This window comes from Eurosta solidaginis, chromosome 3, assembly GCF_040869045.1.
Source record: "Eurosta solidaginis isolate ZX-2024a chromosome 3, ASM4086904v1, whole genome shotgun sequence".
NCBI classification, from domain to species: Eukaryota; Metazoa; Arthropoda; class Insecta; order Diptera; family Tephritidae; genus Eurosta; species Eurosta solidaginis.
Window position 1 is genome coordinate 250,552,015 of NC_090321.1, and position 26,978 is coordinate 250,578,992.

Below are 26,978 nucleotides of genomic sequence, written 5' to 3' on the forward strand. Positions count from 1 at the left end.
AGTTTTGTTTTGAAACTGAGTCGAGAACTGTGCATGTGAATGTACGAATTTTCACCGATCAGCTGTTAGTTGCGCTACTTGGTAAAATTTACAATGGTCGGGCCAGCACCTTAATGGTGCTGTGTTACCGGAGCGTATCGGACATTGTTTACTATATAGTTTGGCAACTTAAGTAGAGGTTATGTTGCGAATAGAGTGGAAGGCAGTGGACTAGGCAGTCGAATGTCATATAATGAAAGAATGGTGTTCGGAGTTTTTTCAAAGTTAAACAAAAAAAATGATAAAAGCTTTAATATAAATAAAACTATTGTTTTAATAACAACAAACACGCCATATATATTCTGTATACATAAATTTGTAAGGATTATCTCACTTTAAAAGTTGAATTAAATAATCTAAAGTTTTTTTCTGAAACTGAGTCGAGAACTGTGCGTGTGAATGTACGAATTTTCACCGATCAGCTGTTAGTTGCGCTACTTGGTAAAATTTACAATGGTATCGGATCCGTATCCGACAAAGGACCATCACATCCATTGTAAATTTTACCAAGTAGCGCAACTAACAGCTGATCGGTGAAAATTCGCACATTCACACGCACAGTTCTCGACTCAGTTTCAAAAAAAAACTTTAGATTATGTAATTCAAATTTTAAAGTGAGATAATCCTTACAAATTTATGTATACAGAATATATATGGCGTTTTTGTTGTTATTAAAACAATAGTTTTATTTATATTAAAGCTTTTATCATTTCTTTTTTTAACTTTGAAAAATCTCCGAACACCATTCCTTCATTATATGACATTCGACTGCCTAGTCCACTGCCTTCCACTCTATTCGCAACATAACCTCAAAATAAGTTACCAAACTATATAGTAAACAATGATCACATCGATAACACTCCCCAAAGCCTTCGGGGAGTTACCTAACCGCTACAACAACAACAACAACAGCAGAGTTGCATTGGATCGATATACCTTCAATCATTGTATCAATATTAAAGATATATTTAGAAAAAATAATTAAATACTTGAGTATAACCAAAAATTTTCAATTAATTACTGCAATTAAGGTGTCGTAGATGCTATATATTCCAAGGTTATAACATTTTATGACTGTTTAAAAATTTAACTTGAATTTTCCTAAAGATTTCCCTAATATGGCCATTAGTCTACCGACACGGTTACCGATAAAGCACCAATAGCTATCATCCGGTGGCAAAATCCTGAGCCAGATAAATAATTTTGCATGTAAATGCAACAACGATTTGAGCCAGATAAATCCAGATATAAGTCTGGTTCAATTTGTGAGCCAGATAATTTGTTAATTACTTCTTTTTAGGTTGGCAAAGCGGCCTTTAATATACCTACTTTTTCAAAAAAAATTGTAGCTGCTTAGCCTTTCGCCGTATGAGTTAAATGAAAAACAGCGGCGACATCTGCCAATCACATTTCACGTGTGCGAAAATTTCACGACATCTGCTTCTCAAGTCTCTCAATGATCCAGAGCATTCACGTGAGAATTGAGCAAGAGCCGGAGCTGTAAAACTCACTGAAAGACGGCAAATGTCTGCAGCTTTAAGCCGGAGTCATTGGTGCCGTATCGCTGTATCCGTATCCCTAACGTAATCAGCTGTTTATCATTACCACGGTAAACCAAAACCCAATTGGTTGGCTACGATACGGTTACGACCTTAGCGGCACCAATAATCGATTGCACTGATTCTCATAAGGTTGGTCGAATAAGCTGTTATAAGGTTACCGATAAAGCACCAATGTCTCCAGCTTTAAGCATGGTACCATGGCTTTAAGTGAGCATAACGGGAAAATCTGGATTGCCATTGTTGTTTCGGTTGAAAACGGTCAAGTCAGGATTCTGTGCAGAGACGTAAAAGATTGAAACAGGGTTTATGTAGTCACAAAAGTGTTGCTCCTGTTCACAACATTTTAATTTTATATCATGCATTTGTGTAAACAGCCTTAGAAGTGAAATTTTTCCATGTTACATGTGTGGCGCTTTATAATTTGACTCTAATTAATAAATTTTGCTTTCCGTATGTTTCCGCATTGTTACAGGCTACAAATCTTCTAGTATTCTTATTTCCGCGGAAATATATGCAACTATTTCATCTGTAAATACTACAAAGTTTTATTAAAGTATCAAATGCAACTCAGCTTGAAGTACTCTTACGTGGCAAAAATACAACTCTAGACCTGAGATTTGCATCAGGTGAGCGAGGCTGTTTGTAGTTTTGACGTTTAGCGCTTAGTTGACATATTTGTATAGGTACACTATGTACAATTCATACTAAAATTAACTGCATTGTAAACTTTACCAAGTAGCGCAACTAACAGCTGATCGCTAAAAATTTGCACACACACACTTCACTAATGGCCTATTACGAAAATCTTAGGGAAATTGAAGTTAAATTTTTAAACAGACATAAAACGTTATAATTTGGAATATATAGCATCTAGGACACCTTAATTGCAGTAATTGAAAGAAATGTCTGCTTATACTCAAGTATTTAATTATTTTTTCTAAATTTATATTTAATATTGAGGCAATGATTGAAGTCATATTAATCCAATGCAACTCTGCTCTTCCTACTGTTCTTCATTCCACTCCATTCGAGTGCCTTCCACTCTATTCGCAACATAACCTCAATTTAAGCTGCCAAACTTTGTAGTAAACAATGATTAACTGGTTCTCGGCAGGGATGATAAAAGGATTTTTTCATTTTGTAGCAAACGAGGAAAAAAATGTACCGAATCATCGAAAAATGTACTAAAAGTCTTCGGATGCAAATTTGAACCAAACTACAGTTATAATCTGCTTCTTTATCCAAAAACTGTTTTTAGTCCGGAAACTTTCTAACACAAATTAAAGTTAGTATAATAGAAAAAATATAGACAACCTTTTAGCGGAGAAGAAAATTGCATGGGCAATAGATATCTTCCCTCAATATAAATCACCGGGCGTGGATGGTATTCTACCTATTATGCTGCAGAAGACTCAGAAATCTTTGGTTAAGGAACTAAAGGAGATCTTCGAGGCATGCATTCGTCTCAATCACATTCCGGTCTCGTGGACGAAACCAAGGGTGGTTTTCATCCCTAAGGTCGGCAGAAGATAAGTCTCACGTCCTTTGTTCTGAAAACGTTCGAAAGGCTACTAGATATACATATACGGGAGCTTCTAAGCGAGGCTCCACTTTCCACGGCACAGCGCGCGTACCTGAGAGGGAAATCCACAGAAACCGCGCTACATGAGGTAGTTCGAACGGTGGAAAAGTCCCTTCATCACAAGCAGTTAACTCTGGCTGCGTTTGTTGATGTGGAAGGCGCGTTTAACAATGTAAGAACCGAAGCTATTGAGGCTGCCCTCGGTAGCGCAGGGGTTGAATAGCCACTACGGCTTTGGATTTCAACCTTGCTTCGCAACCGCGAAATAACAGCAGAGCTAGGCGGGGCTAGTGTGGGCAAGCAGGTATGCAGAGGAACACCACAGGGGGGGGGGTGCTTTCACCTCTGCTTTGGTTGATCACCATAAATGGAATCCTAGGAAAACTTAACGCAGGGGGGGGGGGTTAGATCGTGGCGTATGCCGACGACGAGGCGATCTTGGTCTCTGGTCCTTTCCCCTCCGTGTTGAGCGAAATCATGGACAGGGCCTTGGCTAAACTCAGCAGGTGGGCACAGGGATGTGGCCTTAGATTAAATCCCGACAAGACGGACCTGCTTCTCTTCACGAGGAAGTACAAGCCACCTCCTTTCAGACTACCATTCCTAAACGGCCAGCAACTAACCCTGTTATCGAGTACCAAGTATCTGGGACTTAAGGGCCCATTACTGACACTTAGCATAGACTTGACTTGACTTGGCGTAAACTCCGCAACTTAGCCACCATTATATTCGACTTAGCGCATACAATCTGGCATCATAATCAATAAATGTCAATTTGTATGACAAAATGTCAAAATGAAATGGAAACAAACAAATGGCATCTCAAAATGTAAACGTCACTTAGAACTTACATAGAAAATCAAAATTCAACGGACTTCTAAGTCAAGTTAAGTGTTGCTAAATTTTAATTTATCAGTAACATGCAATGTTCATTTAACAGAACTGTAAGTGACAGTTCTCAAGTCAACTCAAGTCTATGCTAGTATCAGTAATGGGCCCTTGACAATTCACTGCAAGTTGAATTGGAAAGTATGCATCGAAGAGCTGGTACGGAAGGCCTGCATCGCCTTCTATGCCTGCAAATCAATGTTTGGTAAGAAATGGGGACTCAAGCCAAGCATGGTACTTTGGATGTACGAGGCGGTGGTGCGACCGGTGCGTACCTATGGTTCCATAGTCTGGTGGGAAGCTCTAAGTAAGAGCTACAATCTCACCAGCCTGCAAAAAGTCCAGGGCGCTGCGTGCGTTGGTGCCATAGGGGCCGAACGCACTTGCCCCACAGCTGCTTTTGACCCCATTTTGCACCTGCTTCCGATCGACTTGCATATACTTTGTACATCGTCACAAACCGCACTGGGACTCAGGTAGTCTGGATGTTGGAAGGATACTCAGCAAGGGCATAGTAGTATGTATCCTAAAGAAACTTCCGGATGGTACATGTAGTACCGAGACAGATTAGTACCCTCGCAAACTGAAGTTTAAGTACGGTTGTAATACCGCCATTCCAAGCAGTAACGAGTGGAAGAGAAACCCGGGCATAAGGGTCGACGACATCCAAATCTACACTGACGGCTCCAAGATGGAATCGGGAGTGGGACCGGAGTCTTCTCTGAGTTCCTAGATTTGTCTGCATCATTCAGACTCCCATCGCACTGCAGCGTGTTTCAAGCAGAAATCCTCACAAGCCTGCAAATCACTGGAGGGCTTCAATGTAGCACATTAACTCAAATTTAGTGTAGGCTTGTAAGCGACTCATATCCCAGTTATCCACCAATCTAGAACTACGCGTTATCTGGGTTCCGGGTCATAGGGGGATATATGGTAACGAGAAGGCCGACGAGCTAGCACGCAGAGGTTCATCGGAGATGAACAAGGAAGTAGGCATACCCTTAGCAGTAGCCAAGGGGAATATCCAAAGCTTCTACTTGAAGAAAGCACAAACAAAGTGGAATAACAGCACCACCTGTGCAATATAAAAATCCATTTGGCCAAGCTATGATGGAAAGAGGACGAGAAGTCTTCTGAACAAATCCAGGCCTAACACACGCACACTGATAGCAGTCTGCACCGGTCATTGGGCAGTAGGTACGCATGCGGAAAAGATGGGCATTCCTTATCACGACTACTGCAGAAGCTGTAAAGATCCAAAGCCAGGGAGACAGTAGAACACTTTATGTGTAAATGCTCGGCTCTAGCTAGAGCCCGGCTAAGGTTCCTTGGAGCCCCGTTTCTAGAAGACCTCAGAGGGTTATCTGTCATAGCAATCCGGAATATTCTTAGTTTTATCAACAACTCTTGCTGGTTGTAATACATTGACCGTAACATTACGTAGGTTTTTAAACGAGTTACATGGCATCAAAACGGCTTTAAATAGCTACTTGGGCGACCAGGGTCGCGCCATTTCACCTACCTACCTACTGTTAGCTGATTTCATTAAGTCTTTAGTTTTTATTAAATTCGAAACTGTGTTTCTTTGAAGTATATTTCTAAACTGAGTTTTAATTAAATTTTGTATAGAAAATATCCTCTCTACGTTTGTGGATGAATGTGGAATCGACAATATGCCTTGAACTATTCTATAAATATTTGAAAACATTTGCGCATTTAATTCCTTTTTAACTGGTCTTAATTCTACCCAAAAGCTGCATATATATAAATTCTTGAATTTTTTAAGGCTCTCATTCTCTGCTAAAGCTCTAAATTCAGAATTAATTTTCTCTATTTTATCAAATTCAGATTTCGGAACCAAGTCCATAACTAAAGGCACAATACCATTTGTTTCACCGCTTAACCCTTCCACCCTGAGTTTTTTTTCGAAATCAGGCGGTGTTTTTATCATTACGACAGCTAATCCTGTAATATGACTAAAATATAAGATGTTTGGCATACCTGAATCCTTACCGTTATCCTGGGATATATAATCCCAATAACATTTATTAACATTTATAGGTGGGACGAATAATTCCCAATAATACCAAAAGGGCCAAAAATTTGTACACATCTAAAGGTATAAACAAATATTGGGATATTATTATCCCACACAAATGCATTATTGGGATTATATGTCCCAATGCAGTTATAAATATAAAAAACTTTTTTCATTATAATTTCTTTCCAATTTCGAAGGAATAATATTTATTCACACCTAAACTTTACAGCAAGCGGTATATTACGAATAAAAACGGTACCAGATAGACCATTGTAAATTTTACCAAGTAGCGCAACTAACAGCTGATCGCTGAAAATTCGCACATTCACACGCACAGTTCTCGACTCAGTTTCAAAAAAAAATTTAAGATTATTTAATTCAAATTTTAAAGTGAGATAATCCTTACAAATTTATGTATACAGAATATATATGGCGTGTTTGTTGTTATTAAAACAATGGTTTTATTTATATTAAAGCTTTTATGATTTTTTTTTTTTAACTTTGAAAAAACTCCGAACACCATTCCTTCATTATATGACATTCGACTGCCTAGTCCACTGCCTTCCACCCTATTCGCAACATAACCTCTACTTAAGCTGCCAAACTATATAGTAAACAATGAGATAGACGCTTCACACTGAAATACAACGCGTTACTGATAAAATTTCGCGACATGTCTGTGCAAAATATTGCGTAACGGGAAATTTGATGTCAATAATGACGGAATGCGGTTACTGATCATCAAAGAAGGCTTCAAGGTTTTATTGGGCACATTTCAATGCGTAATTGGATAACAATTAAAAGTTATACACATATTTGAAGTTTGCTGGGACGTATTGTCCCAGTAGGGGTGAAAGGGTTAAAATACTTTCCAGTGAAAGCTTCGCAACCCACAACAAAGTTTTATCATTCAAATTTACTTTCTTTAATAAAGTACTACAAAATTGTATATAAGATTGTTTAGCACAGCTCTTAAATATGTGTAGGTTGTTTGATAAAATAACATCCACATTAACACCGCAGTAAACTTCATCTGAGGTTAAGTGATTTTCGTCTGAATCAATATTTAACATCCAAATAGGACTGGAGTCTAAATAAGATTTTTTTATAAAATTTTTAATTTGGTAGTAAGTAAATGAATGCGAATATCTTCAGACTGCATTTCTATATTCACATCATTTATTTCATTTAAAATATAAGAAAGAAATGTAAAATATACTTATAAATACGACTTTAAAAAATTTCGGATATAAGATTAATATTTTGATTACTGCTTTTATTTTCAAATACGTAAAGATTAAAATAATACTTGAGGGCATCCCATTGCTCAAGAGTTCTATCTATGACTGCATGTCTAGAAAGCCACCTTATGGGGGCGTACTTTAATATAACATGCATTTCTGTACCGAAATGTTCTTGAAAACTCTGAAAGTGTGCCCTCCTAAGGGGGCTGTTATAAAAATGATAGTTAACGTCTTTTAAAAATTTATAAAATTATCACAAGCGGCCATTGAAGCTAAATTTAAAATGTGACAAACACATCCGCTAACATGCAGATTTGGAACAACTTGCTTCAGCCTTGGTTGCACTCCGCTTTTTGCTCCCATCATAACCGAGCAATTGTTGGCAGTGAAACCAATCATTTTTTAAAGTGATATTGAATGGTCTTTCAAAGATTTAATAATGGCTTTAAAAATACCCTCCGTGCTACTATCGGTCAAAGGTATCAAATCTAAAAATCTATCAATGCACTTTTTATCAAAAATTCGAATCGAAACTGCCAAATTTTTTTATATACATATATCAGTCGTTTCATCTATTATTATAGTGTAAAAAGTCTTCTGGCAAAATGCAATTATGGATTTATAATTTTCTGGCCCTGTTATTTGAGTTATTATTTTCTGTGCTTTAATTCTATTGATGCAAAATTTGTTCACAATTTTAGAATCAGTTATGCTATTTTTCATAAGCATATTTAAATGATCCATAATTGCAAAAGGCAAGTTGTGCTCGGCAACAAAACAACTTAACTATATATTTTCTTCGAAAAATTAAAATTTTTTTTTGTACGTTCAGAGCTGCTTTGCAAATGACTTGAAGTGTAGTGCTGTATTTTACAAAAATGTACCAAATATGTCAAAGTAGTACCCATGATATAAATATTACCAAGTAAAACCATTTACTCTTCTTGGCGGCCATGATGGTTTTTTGATTTTTAAAAAAATTTTAAAATCACTCTCTTAAACTTTGTGGAAATGCCAAACCAAAGAAAACACACACAAAATTGTTGGTATGACATTTTTCACTTTTTTTATTGCCAAAAAAATAAAATGCTTATGAAATAAGTGAAAAAATATTTCGAAACTTTTTGAAATCCGTTTTTATGTATATGGCAAAAAAATTAGTTTCCAATAGAGTGGATGCCTCAACACGTCCTATTTTTGCAAAGGCACAAAAGAAAAGACCTTACTTCTTAACCTCTTTTAATTAAGAAGCGAATGCTGGAGACCCCCTATTAATTTTTCGTTCATCCTTCTTCACTTGGTTGATACGTCTTTAACCCTTAAATATGCTGAAACTTCACTTCATAAGAGATCAGCAGTCTCAAATGTTCCTCGCGGTTGGAAGATAAATTCGTTAATTGGCGCTTAACCGTTTAGGAGATGCTGGTCGTTGCGTAACAAGTCACTCCAGCTAACCCTGTTTCGTGATAAATAACGCCAACAGGGGGCACAAAGAGAGATCAAAGTCTTCACCCACCTGCTTCTCCGAACTCAGTCGAGAACTTCCCATAACTTGCCCACGCCAGCAAAAGCGCTGTAGCTGTTGGCAGCTTAGCTAAACAGCATCGTTCAGTTGTAGCAGAAACGATATAATATAGAGACATTGCATAGACGAAAAATCGTGTGAGGCAAGCTTCACAAAATTCTAGTAGGTCACATTCACCACTTACCACAGCAGAATTTGTTAAACTACCACTCTCTGTATTTGTTATTTAACAATTATTTGTACACTTTTTTCAGCTAATGTGTTCAGAATTTTAACTTTTACTCTCTAAAACTCCAATCAGTGTATTTCTGTGCTTAAATTATGTTAAAAATTGTGTTAAAGTTTCTGGTGTGGTGAAAGTGACCTACTAGAATTTTGTTACGCTCCGCTGCTTTCCACCGAAATTCGCGCATGCAATATCTTTATATTCAAAAATTTTTGGTTGTAGTATGATAGTTCGTGGAGGCTGAAAATCGACACTGATGATGGCACAACGCCGAAACCGGTTTGTCCCAAAACCAAATTTGATAAGGGATGACGGAAAATCGTTCCAATATACATCCTTTATCCACCCTGTCGGAAAATCAACAAAACAAGATAAGTCAGTCTCCATATCAGTCCACACGTCAAATTTCAACATTCTAGGTGTATTATTTACAAAATAATCACGTTGTTTGTGTTTTCCAATATGTTATATATATAAAAAGTGGGCGATTTCGCTCATTTTCAATACCAATCTATTCTGGGTCCAGGCTCGTGTACCGAATTTGGTGAAGATATCTTAATATTTACTCAAGTTATCGGGTTAACGGACAGGTGGACGCAAGGACGGACGGACATGACTCAATCAAATTTTTTTTCGATACTTACGATTTTTATATATGGAAGTCTATATCTATCTCGATTCCTTTTGACCTGTACAACCAACCGTTATCCAATCAAAGTTAATATACTCTGTGTGCAAAGCAGGCTGAGTATAAAAACGAGTCACGGACGTCAAAATTTTTACAGTGTTTATTAAAATCATGGCGCAACGATACAAGGTGGCAGCATGGAACAGCTGATTATAAACTTTTTTTATTTGATTTGTTACATCAACTTCCGGTGCAGTGCGATTTTGACATTGGTCCATCGAATTTACAAAAACGAAGTACATGGAATTTTTATTTATGTTTGTAGGTATGTCACCATGCTGCCACCTTGTATCATTCCACTATGATTAAAATCATGATAATTCGGGTTTCCTATTGGCGTCAGTTGTAGCGTGCTTTGTTGAGCGCGTTTAAAACGGAAACAAGAAAAAAGCCTGGCTTTAAAACACAACCAAATATGAAACTTGGCTGCAGCTTTTTTTAACGAAATTCGTTATAGAATAAGTTTTAAATTCATTCATAAACGCATTGGCTTGTGAGAGGACGCGATATTTTGTTTTGTATTCTATGCCGGCTAATGAGAGCGCTAAAACCACTCTTCTCTAAGTAGGAAGAATGCTCAAAAAGGTGGTTGATTGATAAGTGGGTGGCCAAAAGCCGTTAAAAAGTTTCATTACTTCGTTATTTTATGAAGTTGTAGCAGCGCACCGAAGCTCCAACGATGAGCTCCAAATGTGCTATCACTACACGTTGTATGTGGCTAAAGAACCGGTAGCTAGTCATTTAATAAACGGCTTTCAATTTAGTCGGTCTTGAGCTTTGGCGGTATGCAGTCGAATTGAACGCACGCAGCAAGAGCTTGCCTTTGTGCTGAATGTGAAAAAGAAAGCATTTTTTGTGCGGGTGTATGTGTATGTGATTAACTCTGGAGTGAAGAATTTGTGTGAATTAAAAGTGTAAGCTGTTTAAAGAAAAAGTTGAAAGTTGTAGCGAAAAGTACAAAAGTGACTGAAAACAGTTTTTTATATTAGCTCATAACTTGTATCCCTTTGAGGATTTTGTATTTAAATGTTTGAAAAGGGTGCGCCAAAGTGCGGATGTAGTCTAACATCAACTTTAATTATCAGAAACAAAGCGAAAAAACATATTTTTAGTGGCTGATTAAAATGTCTTGTTGTCAGCACTAGTTAATAGAAAATTTGTGTAATAAAAAGGTGAGTATTTTTAAAGTAATAAATATTTTACTAAAACTGTTGAGAAAAGTATACCCTGTGTATGTAAAGGAATTGCTTGCATTCGAATAGCATTTTTATCCAGCAGGAATACATAAAAATCCTTTAAATTCCTGCTGCACATGCTAGCACTTATTCTCTCTCTTATCTTAAATATACTCTCTTCTCACGCTTCCGGTTTTTCATTCTCACTCTTCTTAACAATCTCCATCTTTTGTTCGGTTATTTTCATTCTTCCGGTTGTTGTGTTATTAAACTTTCACTCTTTCATTTTGACCATCCAATTTGTGGATTGAGTGACAACGACACATGCGGCCTATTATCACTTTTTCCCGCTCCAAATGTGCAAACAACAAAAAGACAAGCTACAACTACACCAACGTCAGCGGGTTGACGACCGAAAATGTAAATAAATGCTGTTACCGTGCCTTTTCGCTGGTATTGCACAAAGCAGATGAATCGGATTTGGTGAACCGGTTATTTTAAAGATGGTGTCTGAAAGGGGGTTTACATAACCCGAAATTATAATCAACTTTTTTATACCCAGTTATACTTGTACAGAGTAAGAAAACTATTATCGAGCGGAATCCAAATCATAAGAAACGCTCAAGAAAAATTCGAGCATTTTTCTTGCGTGAAAAAAAGTAGCAGTCAAGTAATTTTGACATTTCCATTAGCTCTCTGTTCTCTATGAAGCGGCGTCACGTCCTAGCAAGAGACGAAAATCAGATTCAGCAACGCATTAAAATAAAACTTAGAAAATGTTTCACACAACCTTCCATAGCTGCGCAGATAGATCCATTTCGAAGGGTGCTAAGCCTTCATCATCAGTACGCTTTAGGCACGCTGCGCTAACCATTTAGCTATACAGCGGTGGTTTGTTTGATTGGCAAATTTGCTACTTCAATTCCTTTTACAAACTATATTTATTCAGTGTTGCGCCATCGGGTGCAAATCACTGATAACGCTGGATTTGTTTATTGTCAATTACTTTGTTTGACATTCCCAAGTGCTCATGGTTTATTAGCAATTGTTCTTGTTTTTATCGGCCTATTGATAAATGATTTCAATTATAGAAAAATTAAAAAATAACAATAATTGTCATTAGAAAAAATAATATTGTTCTGGCCTTGAGCTCGAATCGAACCTTGAATCATTTATCAATAGGCCAATAAAAACAAAAACAATTGCTAAAAATAAAAAAAAAAAATAAAATTTAAGCACTTTCTTTATATAAATGGACACAAATCAGCGAAAAATGTCTCCTTAAATAAAGACATATTCTTGCTAAACTTTGATTTTTAAATTTTGACATAGAAATGGCAAAAATATTTATGAGAAGTAAAAATATAAAAGTGGAGCGCACATTACTTGGATTGGAAAGTTGGTAGGAAAGGAGATATAATTAGTCAATCAATTGCGCTCCACCTTATATTTTTACTTCTCATAAATATTTTTTCTATGTCAAAATTTAAAAATCAAAATTTAGCAGGAATATTTCTTTATATAAGGAGACATTTTTCTTTAATTTTTGTCCATTTATATAAAGGAAGTCATTAACATTTTTTTATTTTATTTTTATTTTCTCCTTTTCTTACATTTTCTCGGTGTCTTAACCTATCTGTTAAGTTTACGCTTGTAGCTCAATGAGAACTTACATAAAAATCAATCCCAAAATTTCCTTCGTTCCGTTTGATTTTTCTAAATATCTTAGTCCGCGCGCCCCCTAGCGAAACTTTTGTATTGTTCATCTAGCTCATCGAGAAGTTATTTAAAACCCGGTTTCAAATTTCCAAATCTATATATATAAAAATGAAATGATGTTCGTTCCTGTCCATGTTTTGGGGCCGATACGAGGCCAATTTTATTCGTTCTTTTTCATATTATAGGGATCAAATAGGGGAAGGTTTTTAGCAACAAAAAGAATTTAAAAATTCCTAGGGTCTTGAGACATAGGTCAAAACGTGGACCCGGATAACCCTACGATGTGTTTGTATAATATGTGTATCAGATGGAAGCTCCTGATGAGTAATTTAATATGGGGTACTTTTCGTACTCCTAGGTGACTAGGGTCTCGAGATATAGGCCAAAGTGTGGACCCGGGTACCCCTAGAATGTGTTTATACAATATGGATATCAAATGAAAGATTTTGATGAGTTCTTTAGCAGAGGGTGATTTTCATATATCTGGGTGACTAGGGTCTCGAGATATTGCCCAAAACGTGGATCAGAATAACCTTCGGATGTGTTTTTATATTATGGGTATCAAATGGAAGCCGTTAATGAGTACTTCATTATGGGTATCAAAAGGAAGCTGTGCTGATGAGTGGTAATTTTTCACTGGGGTCGAGCGTCTCGATATCATTTCATGTGTACAACATTTTTTGAATAAATATACGAATTTTTCGATTTGTGTCGTGCTGCTAAGTTGCAAATTTTTTTCGAAGGAGAGTAAACATAAACACCGAGGTTTGTACACTGTTTATGAGAGATGCTCCAGCACACATACACAAACCTATGTCACATTTCGTTGCTGGCTGAACATTTCTACTGCTTTGTATTTGTTATACAAACGACGCGTATGTTCCGTTAATTTGTATGCAGTTCAACTGTGAGCATTATTCGGAATTCTATCACTAAAGTGGTGATCTACCACCTTTTTTCCTTAAATATAAGTTCTACTACTTCTACCACGCAATCTTAAAAATAGGTGGTAGATTTTTATAGAAGTTTTCTAAAAAACTTTATCTTTTCCACAATTATTCGGGAAGAAAAAAAATCAATGCAGTTGGATGGTTTTATAAAACTCTTTTCCTTTAGGCTTTTTAGTACAAAACTGCAACGTACACCTATCTATATATATGGAAAAAGTGGTTGTTATTCATTATATCAAGATATTTAAAATATAACCGAAATCTACCACTTTTTTCTAAAATCTAACACTTTTTTTTTGGAAAATATACCACTATTCAAAATTTTCATGTTCGAACACTGATAACGATACCTATTTCGAAAACATCTGGAATGGCAAAAGTTCTTAAAGCATGTAAGCTCATCGTATGGGACGAGTGTACTATGGCACACAAGAAATCATTGCAAGCACTTGATAGAACTTTGAAAGATCTACGAGGAAGCCAAACAGCCTTTGGAGCTGCCATGATTTTATTGGCTGGAGATTTCGGGCAAACATTACCTGTGATCCCAAAATCCACGGCTGCAGATGAAATCAATGCATGTTTAATATCATCGTATTTATGGAGACATGTAAACACGCTTACACTTACTACAAACGTACGTGTTCAACTACAAAACGATCCGTCAGCAGCTGAATTTTCACAGCCATTACTGAAAACCGGAAATGGCCAAAGGTCTGATATAAATGCAGCTATTCTGGATCAAATACCTGGTGACATAGTTGCATATAAGTCAATGGACACTATTACCGATCAAGATGATGTCGTAAATTATCCAACTGAATTCTTAAACTCACTCGATTTGCCAGGCCTACCACCTCATAATTTACGACTAAAAATTGGAGCACCGATTATTATGCTGCGCAACATTAATGTGCCACGACTCTGCAACGGTACCAGACTCGCTGTGAAGAAGCTAATGGGTACGTTATCGAAGCAACAATTTTGAAAGGGAAGTACAAAGGAGATGACGTTTTGATACCCAGAATTCCACTGATTCCGACGGATTTACCATTCGATTTCAAACGCTTGCAGTTCCCTATTCGCCTTGCCTTTGCTACGACAATTAATAAGGCACAAGGACACTCTCTACAAATGTGCGGTATTAATTTAGAATACCCAATTTTTTCTCATGGACAATTTTATGTAGCTTGCTCACGAGTAGTCTACCAAAAAGTGTTATAATAAAGTTCGATAGTGAAGCGGGCGAGGGTACGCTAGTTATTATATAATTTTTTCGATCCGTGCGCCACCTAACGGAATTTTTTTCTCCGTTTGTTCCTTTGTCACGGTGTCTTAACCTGTCGTTGAGGTTTCATGTTTGTAGCGCAATGAGAAGTTAATTTAAAATCGATTTCAATACACCAAATTTCCAAATTCTTATCTAAATTTTCGATCCGTGCACCACCTAAAGGAATTTTTTTTCTCCTTTTCTTAAATTTTCTCGGCGTCTTATCCTATCTGTGAAGTTTTACAGTTGTAACTCAATGAGAATTTACATAAGAATCAATCCCAATATTCACTCCGTTTCGTACGATTTTTCTAAATATCTCTTCCTGTCCGCCCCCTAGCGAATCTTTTTGTATCGCGTCATCGGCTGTCATCATCGAGAAGTTACTTAAAAGTTGGTTTGAAAATTTTCAAATTCTTATCTACTTATTTCGATCCGTGCGCCACCTAACGGATTTTTCCCTTTTGTTGCATTGTCACGGTGTTCTAGCCCATGTGTAAAGTTTCACGTTTGTAGCTCAATGGGAAGTTACTTAAAAATCGATTGCAATATTTGTATGAACAGCGGACAAACATTCAACAGACCTAATATAAAGGAAGTAAAAAGCGAAACAACACTATAAACGATAAAAACAGTCCGTGTTAACCCTGGTATTTAATAGAACGTGTTCTTACAGGGTCGTTGCTCAAGAAATAAGTAATTAGATGTACATATATTTCTAGGCGAAAACAGGGCTCCCCCCTGTGCACGTTTGCTAAAAAATCTTTAGAAAAAGGTAGCAAAAAGCGTAGAGTTTTCTTGAGAGATGGATACTAATTGACAAACGAAATTTTTCTTGAGCGTGTTTTGATTTTTTGTATGGAACTTTTCATTTCTTACGATGTGGATACCGCGCTTAAAGGAGGGATGTAATGGTATAGAGAAATTGAAACAGCTATAGACCCCCTTTGAGTAAAATTATCAGTATCGAAAAATATTTTCACACGTCTGTTGTTCCGCTTACACCAAAAGTTATGAGAAAATCGAAATGATTTTACCAAATTTTGCACATGGTCTTATTTCGCCTAGAATAGAGTGATATTGTAAACTGGAATCCGACTTTAACTACACCCACTTATTTGACATTAAGGGGCATGTTTCTAATGGATTTAGAAAAAGCCTTCACACCGATATAATTTACATCGATTTCAGTAAAGTTTTCGACAAAGTATAACACCCATTACTTATTTATAAGCTGGTAAACTTGGTTTTCAACCCCGTCTTATATGTTGGATTTCTTGGTATCTTGGTATTCGTACGCAAATAGTAATCTTTAAAAGCACACTCTCTGAGGGCATCAATGTTCTCTGGTATTCCTTAGGGTCCGATTCTGTTATTGTATTGATATGTCCAATACAGTAAAATACTCAAAAATCGTGATGTACCCTGACGATGTAAAACTTTTCAAATCATAAAGAGTCGTAAACTAGAATAATAAGCTATATCTTAGCGAAATATAGTTTTGTATCAATGATATTTCACTTACTAAGTTTTATTGTAAGAGGAAATTGGAAATTTTTTTTTAATGAGCTGTGCCACGCCCCTATTCCGATCAAGCATTACACAACATTTCTAGAGGCCAAAAAAAAAAAAAAAATAAATCCCTTGTAACAAAATTGGAAAAAGTTATTTATCTGAAATGAACTGTACAATTGAAACTCACGCTGAGTATGTAATGTTCGGTTCCACCCTAACTTAGACACTCTTGCTTGTTTATTCGTATATTAGTCATCTACAAAGTCGTAAAATTCGGGTAGGTATAAAGAAATCAAGTTTGAACTTTTTTTGCATAAAAGAAAGATCACATCCAAATAAGTCCAAAATACTTATTTTCAATAAAAAAAAACTGTATATGTTGGAAACAAGTTAAATTCAATATGTACCGGCGTTCTGCGATACAACTGAATAGGGGCTTCCGACGAAGCAGACATCCTTGGCAAACATATTTTAACTAGGCTTGGCACTACCTAGATTTAGAAAACGCCAAGTCAAAATACATGTCGATAGAGCCTGTTCAAACATGCAGGCATTTTTGGTGAAAATCGCAGTCTTTGGAATACAAATCATTGATCTCCTGCTTTTGGTAGGAGGACGAAGGGAGCCGTCCTACAAGAGTATGGCATAACCACTCGCGCCCATTATAAGCCGTCCGCCCTTGTGCTCTACTTCATCCACCAGTCTTTTTAATTGTGTGGTGGCTACACGAAGTGAGCTATGGAGCAGAATTCTAGGGCAAAGGGTTGTTTTCTCTTCCGCTCAATGGCTACTACCGTTAGGGCCTCGGAGAGTGAGAGCCGAGATTAGATAGCATGCATGGGTGTCATAACTGCAGCTCTCCAAATTTGAAAGTACAACGAAACAAAATCAATTGAATTTCAAAGTCCGGACTTGACAGAATCGGTTTTCAAATGCTCAGTACTTAGCAACACTACCTTTCACCCACCTAGAAATGAGCTTTATAGTTGTTATTGTTGCTTTACACATTTTCATCAAAGCAATAGTACGCAGCTGCAAGACCGGCTGGCCATTGGGTTTTATAGTAAATATTGGGCTCAGCGATTTCTGGACTTATAGTGTAATGTCAATTATTTTTATGCGAGTGGTTGAAGTGCAAGGAAAGCTTGGTATAATAAATGTTTTTTTGTAACATTCATAAAAATAGTGAAGTGAGTGAGACCAATGTTATAGAAGAAATCCCAAAAAAAAATTTTTTGAATGAAACTTATTAACTTATGTATTTCAGAAAAATACTAAGAAAACGTGAACATACGCCTTCAGCTCAGTTAGTGTGTAGTGTATTGTGACGAATATTAGCAACGCTAAGGGATACTTTCATCTCTAAGCCAATACTAAGCAGTGACTTGTATGCACATCAACAAATCCATCATTATATCTATACATATGTCCTTACAAGCAGCGGAGAGGAATGCACAAACCCATGCATATATCTGAGATACTCCCAAAAGTAGGCAATCATCTGTGGAAATATCACTCACATATACACGCGCATGGGCTATGCGAGAAGCTATAATAATCGTGTATCTGTAGTTATAGCTGAGAAATGTATAGCTAGTAAACGATTAGTAAATTCTAGAAATAGAAACGCCTAGAAGTATGCGAACGAGGAAATAACAGAGTATAAAAGGAGGTAAAGCTGAGAATCAGTAATCAGTCTGATTTAGGCACGCTATCTGTTGAGAAGTAGAAGTGTTATTGTGAAAGTAGTCTAAGAAAGACCATTTTGCATTATTGAATATTGGAGTTATTCATTCAACTGTTTACTGATTCGAACGTTAGGAGAAGGTTGCAAATAAGCGGAATTGCACTAAATTCGTTACAGTATTGTTTTTTTTAGGCGGAAGCAGTAGCCGTGATTAAAGCAATAGAAACACTGGGGGGAAATAGTTTGAACTGCAGCCGCGTCAATTTTCACATTGAGAGCCAAGGAGCAATTAAGGCATCTAGAAGTGTGTTAGAATATAAGCAATCCCTGGATAGGACCGGGATAGGAAGAAATATAAATCTATATTGAGTCCCTGGGTATATGGGAATAGATGCAAAAGAAAAACGGGAAACAGTGCGCATCGCTCGAAGTTTGAAACGTAACCATTTCAATCAGATTGGGCGAGATTATGGGAAGATGAGAGCTCAAAATGATCTACCATAGAGGAAAGGCGCGGAGCCAAGCATTGGGCTGCAAATTCTCGAAGAGTATGTACAGGTCTTATTACCTTGGACTAACAAAGTTGCTTCTATCATTAAAAAGAGAGGAATAAAGACTCATGACGGGTATTCTGACTGGACACTCACTTGCGTCACATGCCTTTAAATTAGGCTTGGCCAGTGGTAGCAGATGTAGCAAGTGCGGATTGGAGGAGGAAACGATCGAGCACGTTTTGTGCTCTACGCTTACCAGGCTAAGACACCAACTATAACAAGTGATACAGCTGTCAGATCTAGAAGCAGCAGGGACCGAGGAAAAAGTTACATATAACTAGGTCCTGGATTTAGGGTTTTTTAGTTTTGTCGTTAAACAAACTTCTGGTAACACTGTGGTCTCATGCAGTCTATATGAATCCTCAAGGAACAGCCAGTTCAACATAACCTAACCTATGGGTATGCAGTTTTGTAGTCCAATAAAGTTTAGTCTCACAAAGCTCAAGTTGGAGGGGGTATTAAAATTCGCAGTGATTTTTCACAATTTGTTTTCGGAAGGGTATTTCACAATCTATTTCATTAAAAAAAAAATGCATCACACTTTGTATGGGAGATTTCTAAAACACACCTCAGGAAAAAATTAATGCGACTTTCAAGAGACCTCTCACTTAAACTCTGTGATTGGGCTACCATGCTGCATACTCAAAGAACTGCAAATAAAAAGCTCGACATTTTTGTAAAATTTTCTAAAATCTTCGAACTTTTTCGAACTTCGGTTTGCATAGTTTCAGTTACAAACTTCAAAGAAATTTTTCCATACAATATCGAAAAAAAAATAGAAGAATTTAATTGACGACATTTGATATAAATTTGTACTGCTATTTTTCTATTCGCTGCTGTACGTAACATGTACCTATTTGAATTAGGGAGGGGCAATTTTTTTGAAATAAATTCTGGATATTGAGAGTTTATTGAAAACTTAGAACACTCAGATTTTATTTGCTTTATTAGGCCTTTGTTTTTAAAAATGAAGCAATTATAAAATTTTTTGGAAAAACGTTCTTTGAAATAATAATGCATGTATGTACATTAGGGTGGATCAAATTATTATTTTTTTTTGCACTGCCAATATGGTTTGAAAATCCAAAAAGATAGCCTGTAAAAATTTCAGCTTTTTACTATGATAGAGGAACCTTATCCGGACTTAAGTTTTTCCATACAAATCGAATTAGGAATCTCATTCAGTTTAAGGTTAACTTTAGCTTCAATATTTACCTTCACTCGTTTGGTAAATTGGTTGGGTGTTTTGACCTTTTCCTGTAGATCCTTCAATTTCTTATAAGAATAGGTAAGTAGCTGTACTTAGTGTAAGAGCTCTGGTACATAAAAACGTGAAAATTTCCCTTACGATTTGTAAACCTAAACATTAAAATAAAAATCTGCAATTTTTCAAGGCTATCTTCTTGTATGTATGTCCTGAACAATGATATCACTACAATAAAAAAAAATATTTTGGCCCACCCTAATATACATTGTACATACATAGATATTATGTATGCATCATTGTATATAGGTAGTTACATATATTTTACTTGACATTTGTCGCTGCTTATAATATCTATTACATTGCCTGTCTGCCGTATTTGCTAAGTATTCTAAACACCTACAGGTGCGTATATACATTTTTGCGCTTACATACATATATGAATCCAACCGCAACCTTTTGTTACGTATACGCGCTGTTAGCACAACTTATTAAGGTCATATGAAGTAAGGAAATTCGATGCCTGAGAAAAAGTGTTAGTAAAGCATGTTCTCCTGCCGTAGTATAATAGGTAGTGTGCTCGACTTCCATGCTTATTGCAACGACGAGGTAACATCAAAAGTGTAAAAGCCTTAAACCAGGATTCGCTCCTCTCTAATTGTGGTCTGACCGTCAGATTGTATTTGTGGCATGCAAAGCTGCGAACCGAATATTCATATTCCCTAGCAGATTCTTCCAAGTCCCTGGCCCCGGATGGCAATTACTTTCTTACCTTATTTGCGCGAAACAGTTTAAACGGGTTTGGTGCCAGTCGATTGTGCTAACTATCGCCAAATGGTAACACCATGGGAATTTAAATCGTTCTCCACCTAGTCCTTTCAGCGGAGTGGGGACCGCTCTCTTCCTCTGTTTCCATGGGCGGTAAAATACCTTTGTGGCCCAAGTATCATCTTCCAACTTTTTTCTCGAATACTCCCAGAGCCGCCTCATCTGATGTTGCCATGGCCCATGCTTCTGCAGCAGGAGGGTACGATAAGTGGCTTGTAGAGCATGATCTTCGTTTGCCGAGAGAGATCCTTACTTTTCAATTTCCTAAACAGTCCAAAGTAGCATTTGTTGACGAGCGTGATTCTTGGCTGGATTTCATTGTAATTTTTCTTTATTTTATTTATTCAGTCTACAGGCTAACCTTACGGACTATTTCTAAATTAGATCAGTGAATTTGTTAAAGACACATTCGTACCAAAGGCCGGTAGAGAAGCTGCAAGCTATCACCTAAGTGCTTCCGTCCAATTACCTTCTCTTAAGCACTAACGGAACAGGATTCGTTGGGTATTACTGTCGTCAACCCAACATGTCTATTATTTATGTAATTTTTTAAAGGAGTTTTGAACAATTCCCCGCATGGGGTGTTATGTCTGCTCTACTCTGCGTGGTGGCAGTAAGCAGGTTTCTAGTGGAGCAGATAAGCTGGCAATCCTGGTCAAGTGTAAATTACTGGAAGCGCTCCCCTTGATAAGCTATCATTTGTATTGGCTGTCAACTCTGGTAAAATGAACAATTGGGAACACTGCTGTTCTTTATTGCAAGGTTTAATTACTTACTTACTTACTTAATTAGCGCTTAACCGTCTTAACGGTTATGGCCGTCCAACAAGGCGCGCCAGTCGCTCCTTCACTGCGCCAACCGGCGCCAATTGGTCACACCAAGGGAATTTAAATCGTTTTCCACCTGGTCCTTCCAACGGAGTGGGGGCCGCCCTCTACCTCTGCTTCCATAGGCGGGTTCCGATAGAAACACTTTCTTGGCCGGAGCATCATCTTTCATTCGCGTAACATGGCCTAGCCAGCGCAGCCGCTGCGTTTTAATTCGCTGGACTATGTGGATGCCTGCGTAGAGCTCGTACAGCTCATCATTAAATCTTATTCGGTACTCGCCATCGCCAACGCGTAGAGGTCCATAAATCGTTCGAAGAACTTTTCTTTCGAACACTCCCAAAGCCGCTTAATCTGCTGTTGTCATGATCCATGCCTCTGCTCCATATAGCAGGACGGGTACGATAAGTGACTTGTAGAGTATGATTTTCGTTCGCCGAGAGAGGACTTTACTTTTCAATTGCCTACCTAGTCTAAAGTAGCATTTATTGGCAAGATTGATTCTTTACTGGATTTCAGTGCTTATGTTGTTGCTAGTGTTGATGCTGGTTACCAAATAAACGGTAGGTATAATTTTGGACAGGAAACTGACCTGAAAGGTATATGTTGCCTTGTACTGCTGCAGGATTGCTGTTAGAAGAATACTGTAGGCCATTGGCTTCAACCCGAACCTTGGCCGTACTTCGTGATATGGGCTATGGTCGATCCGCTTTCGGGCAATTCAGCTGTCTTACTAACTTGGACTTTGTCCCAGACAATTCAGACAATAAGGTTGAACTCAGTCATTCGCACGAAAAAGAACTGGGGCGAGCGAATCATTTGAAGCACTGGACAAGTTATCTGATTCACTCATGGATTGATGTTGGAAGACAAGGTTAGTGATTGCGATTTTAAATAGTTTATAATTTGGATAGTGTGGGCATCGAGCAATGTCCTGGGCTCCGTCCAGCGGATATCTTAGCCCTAATGGTATAACTTAATCGAACAAAAGACAAGGCTCTTGTTTTTTATTTGGTACCTACATTGTACAAATGGGGGAGTTCAATAGACAAGGCTCTTGTTTTTTATTTGGTACCTACATTGTACAAATGGGTGAGTTCAATAGCGCATTTGATAACTATATTGTACAAGAAGATTTTGCCCCATCTAGGTTCTCTTTTTAATCAAAATTCTTAAATATCAATATCTTTAAATTTGTGCCCGTGTTTACATTTGAGTCTATATCTCTAAACGTGTTATAAACATTCACAATCCTTCACTCACAAACTTGTTGAAATTTATATGCTACGTAAGTAAGATTTATTCGTCTACGCTACTTATTTAGTGTACCAGTAGCCCTAGTCCCATTAAACCCAATTTTTTACAATTTTTATTAAAGCTTATGATTTACCGAATTTGTTGGAGACGAAATTTCTGTATTCGTTCTCGTAAGATTCACTCGTAAGGTTTGGGAGCTTCTCGACAATCAATAGCTCCATTGGTTAATTTAAAAAAGTTTACGATTTCTTCTCGAACACGAACATTTCAAGATGAAATCGTAAGCGCTATATAATACTGCCAATGCAGCGACTAAGTTGAACGGTGAGAAACTCGCGAGATTTACGAGTATTTCAAGATTGACGATCTTGCAAGAACCTAAGCTCTCGTTTTCTCGAGTTTCGAACTTCCACTTGTGTTCAATAAGAAGTCCTAAGCTCTTCGCATAATACTGGCAATGGAGCGACTTAATTGAATGATTCGAGCATATATGTAATACTCCTATATTGCTACAAAAGGCTAGGTACATTAATTTAAATTTTTTGTTTTTGTATTCAATAATCGAATGTACTTAAATTAAAATTTTTTTCTTGTCACACTTATGCTGCTACAATCACAAACATTTTATAGGCTGCCTTGTTGTGATTTGGAATTCAAAACACATTGCGAGCATTTTCTATTAGCAATATACAATCATGAACCAATAAACAGATCCCGCATTAAAAAATGAGAGTGCAAAAAAATCATAGTTGGCTGGGAAATAAATTTCTCGACGTGACGTCACGCTTTTGACAACATGTTTTATTGCTGACGCAGTGTTCAGACTTTATTCCAATCGGAGTATTTTGCTCCGCTCTTACCTCCTACTACATTTTTTATCTTAAAGATTTATTTGGGTCGAGTTGAAAACTAAATAGTATTACTGCCTAATATCTTTTGGTTGAAGTTTTCAATGCATATGTACGTATGAAAAGCTGATTGTTTACAAGTGACGATTGGACGAAAAGCTTGTTCGTGTCTTAAAACATGTTCTAGTCTTGAGAATGCTTGTTCACATTTTTCGTATGGAATCAGAATAGAAGGAGTAAAATGCAAGCAAAAAATGTGTCCAGACGCGATTTGTAAATGCTGCCTAAATTAAACAAACTGCTTTTCTTGAAGCTTTATATAAAAATGAAGTACGTTGAGTCATTGAGGTCAGCTAACCCTGTTTTGCGATAACAGTCGCCAATTGGGAGCACCAAGCGAGGTCAAAGCTTCCTCCAACTGTCTCTCCAAACTCTCCAAACTCAGTGAAGGTTTTCTCTTTCCTCATAACATGACCTAGCTAGCGAAGCTTTCTGTTTTTATCCGCAGCACTATCGTCATATCTGCGAAAAGCTCATATAGCTCATCATTATACCTCCTTCGATACTCAGCGTCGACATCACGGATAGGAATATAAATCCTCCGGAGAACTTTTCTCTCGAATACTCCAAGAGCCATCTCATCTTCTCTCGACACCTTCCATTCTTCCGAGCCATAAATGAGTACAGTGATGATGAGTTACTTGTAGAGCGAGAATTTTCTTCGTCGAGACTTTATCTTATACCAACTCTTCGGCTCTGTACGTCAGTTACCAGGTCGCCATTATCATTCCTTCAGAATGAAACCTACTGTCATTAAAAGAGTATGAAAAATGTATGATAAACGCAAAATAGTAATAATATTTTTCGCGATAAATATCCACAGAGATAGAGCCCACTTTTCTTCTAGAATGTTGTGTGCTAATGGGAGCATTATTTGGTAATCCTTCACGTTTTAGGCCGACTCCATGTGCATCTGAAAAGGCACATAACTTTTTTGCTGAGAAACTTTTCATGACGAAAACACGATCGAAGGGACTGCCAAGCCACCAAATCAATTGGATGTTAGTTGTTCGCCCGCTTTAAAAAAAAATATATATATATACTCCGAAAATTGTATTTTTACTCCGCCGTAGTCGTTTACTCAGTAACAGTTTTAAATACTCCGAACACTGGTAGCGAAATATGTGAGAAATGTAATATATCGAAAAACTTCAAAAGCGCTACGTCATCAAACTTTTTTTTCAAATTCGATTACAAATACAACAATTCCGGAATGCGGGATCTTAGCTGATTTGTTTATGATATACAATATAGGAGTATTACATATATGGATTCGAGAATCTCGCGAGAAATTTCCAAATATTTTTTTTTGCATTTTGTAGATATGTATACAAGAATTTAGCCTTGATCAAAGTTTGTAGGGCAAGTTTTGCTTATAAATAAAGTCACGCAGAGATTCTATAAGTGAAATGTTGATTAAATCTTTGTTAACATTTTTTGTTTGAACTAATTTCATGATTATCTCATCTTAGGGTTTTTCTTAATTAAACCTCACATACTCACATGTTTATGTTCATAAAACTGAAACAATAAAACAAGCAGGTGTGTATTTTTTTGTTCTTTGTGCTTCTGAAGCAGCAATAATGCAAAAAATGAACTTTCAATAATAAGCGAAAACAATTATGATTGCAAATAAAATTTTGTTTTATCTGAAATGTGCTTGTGTCAGCGGCATGTGACAACAAAAGTCAATGACGCTGCCTAAATTTTGAATTTAATAATATTTGTTAGCATAAAGTTCACTTAAAATAACTAAGGACGGGACTGTCTTCGGCTGTGCCGAGGACTTCACACCTTTCATGAATGGGGCTAAATAATACTCTTATCCCATTCGTAATATCCAAATAATCGGCTGTATAAGATAAGAAATATATAGTGAACAGATGTACATACTAACAACTAAGTTATTTTTAAGATAACTAAAAAACAAGTAAGGAAGGCTAAGTTCGGGTGTAACCGAATCTTACATACTCAGCTGAGAGCTTTGGAGACAAAATTGTCTTTTTCATGGATACATACAAATGGTAATAATAACAAGTAAGGAAGGTTAAGTTCGGGTGTAACCGAACATTACATACTCAGTTGAGAGCTATGGTGACAACATAAGGGAAAATAACCATGTAGGAAAATGAACCGAGAGAAACCCTGGAATGTGTTTGTATGACATGTGTATCAAATGAAAGGCATTATAGAGTATTTTATGAGGGATTGGGCCATAGTTCTATAGGTGGACACCATTTAGGGATATCGCCATAAAGGTGGATCCGGGTTGACTCTAGAATTTGTTTGTACGATGTGGGTATCAAATGAAAGGTGCTAATGAGTATTTTAAAAGGGAGTAATCCTTAGTTCCATAGGTGGACGCCGGTTCGAGATATCTCCATAAATATGGACCAGGGGTGACCCTGTTGTTGTTGTTGTTGTAGCGATAAGGTTGCTCCCCGAAGGCTTTGGGGAGTGTTATCGATGTGATGGTCCTTTGCCGGATACAAATCCCGTACGCTCCGGTACCGTAGCACCATTAAGGTGCTAGCCCGACTATCTCGGGAACGATTTATGTGGCCACATTAGACCTTCAGGCCATTCCCTCCCTCGCCAGAGCCTCGTCTGTTAGTGGAACAGCATTCGCCGAGGATAGGTGAGGTTGACAATTGGGTTTGGATAAGCTATATATTGCGCTGGCAACCTGAAAGGTTGCGCTACACAGCCCCTTGAATCTGGTATTTTAGTCGCCTCTTACGACAGGCATACCTACCGCGGGTATATTCTGATCCCCTAACCCGCTGGGGCCCCTAGGGGTGACCCTAGAATTTGTTTGTACAATATGGGTATCAAAAGAAAGGTGTTAATGAGTATTTTAAAAGGGAGTGATCCTTAGTTCTATAGGTGGACGCCGTTTCGAGATATCGCCATAAAGGTGGACCAGGAGTGACCCTAGAATTTGTTTGTACGATATGGGTATCAAATTAAAGGTATTAATGAGGGTTTTAAAAGGGAGTGATAGTAGTTGTATAGGTGGTCGCGTTTTCGAGATATCGCCATAAAGGTGGACCAGGGGTGACTCTAGAATATGTTTGTACGATATGGGTATCAAATTAAAGGTATTAATGAGGGGTTTAAAAGAGAGTGATGGTAGTTGTATAGGTGGTCGCCTTTTCGAGATATCGCCATAAAGGTGGACCAGAGGTGACTCTAGAATACGTTTGTACAATATGGGTATCAAACGAAAGGTGTTAATCAGTATTTTAAAAGGGAGTGGGCCTTAGTTCTATAGGTGGACGCCGTTTCG

General features: G+C 37.3%; 1 protein-coding gene across 1 annotated transcript in view; it reads left to right on the forward strand.

The window, feature by feature from the left end:
* The first annotated feature begins 10,561 nt into the window (after nucleotides 1–10,561).
* Nucleotides 10,562–26,978, forward strand: part of LOC137245359 (kelch-like protein 17) — a 218,568-nt gene continuing 202,151 nt past the window's right edge. Inside the window, exon 1 of the mRNA XM_067775899.1 lies at nucleotides 10,562–10,967. The gene's annotated coding sequence lies outside the window, so the exon portion shown is untranslated. The remainder of the gene's footprint in view (nucleotides 10,968–26,978) is intronic.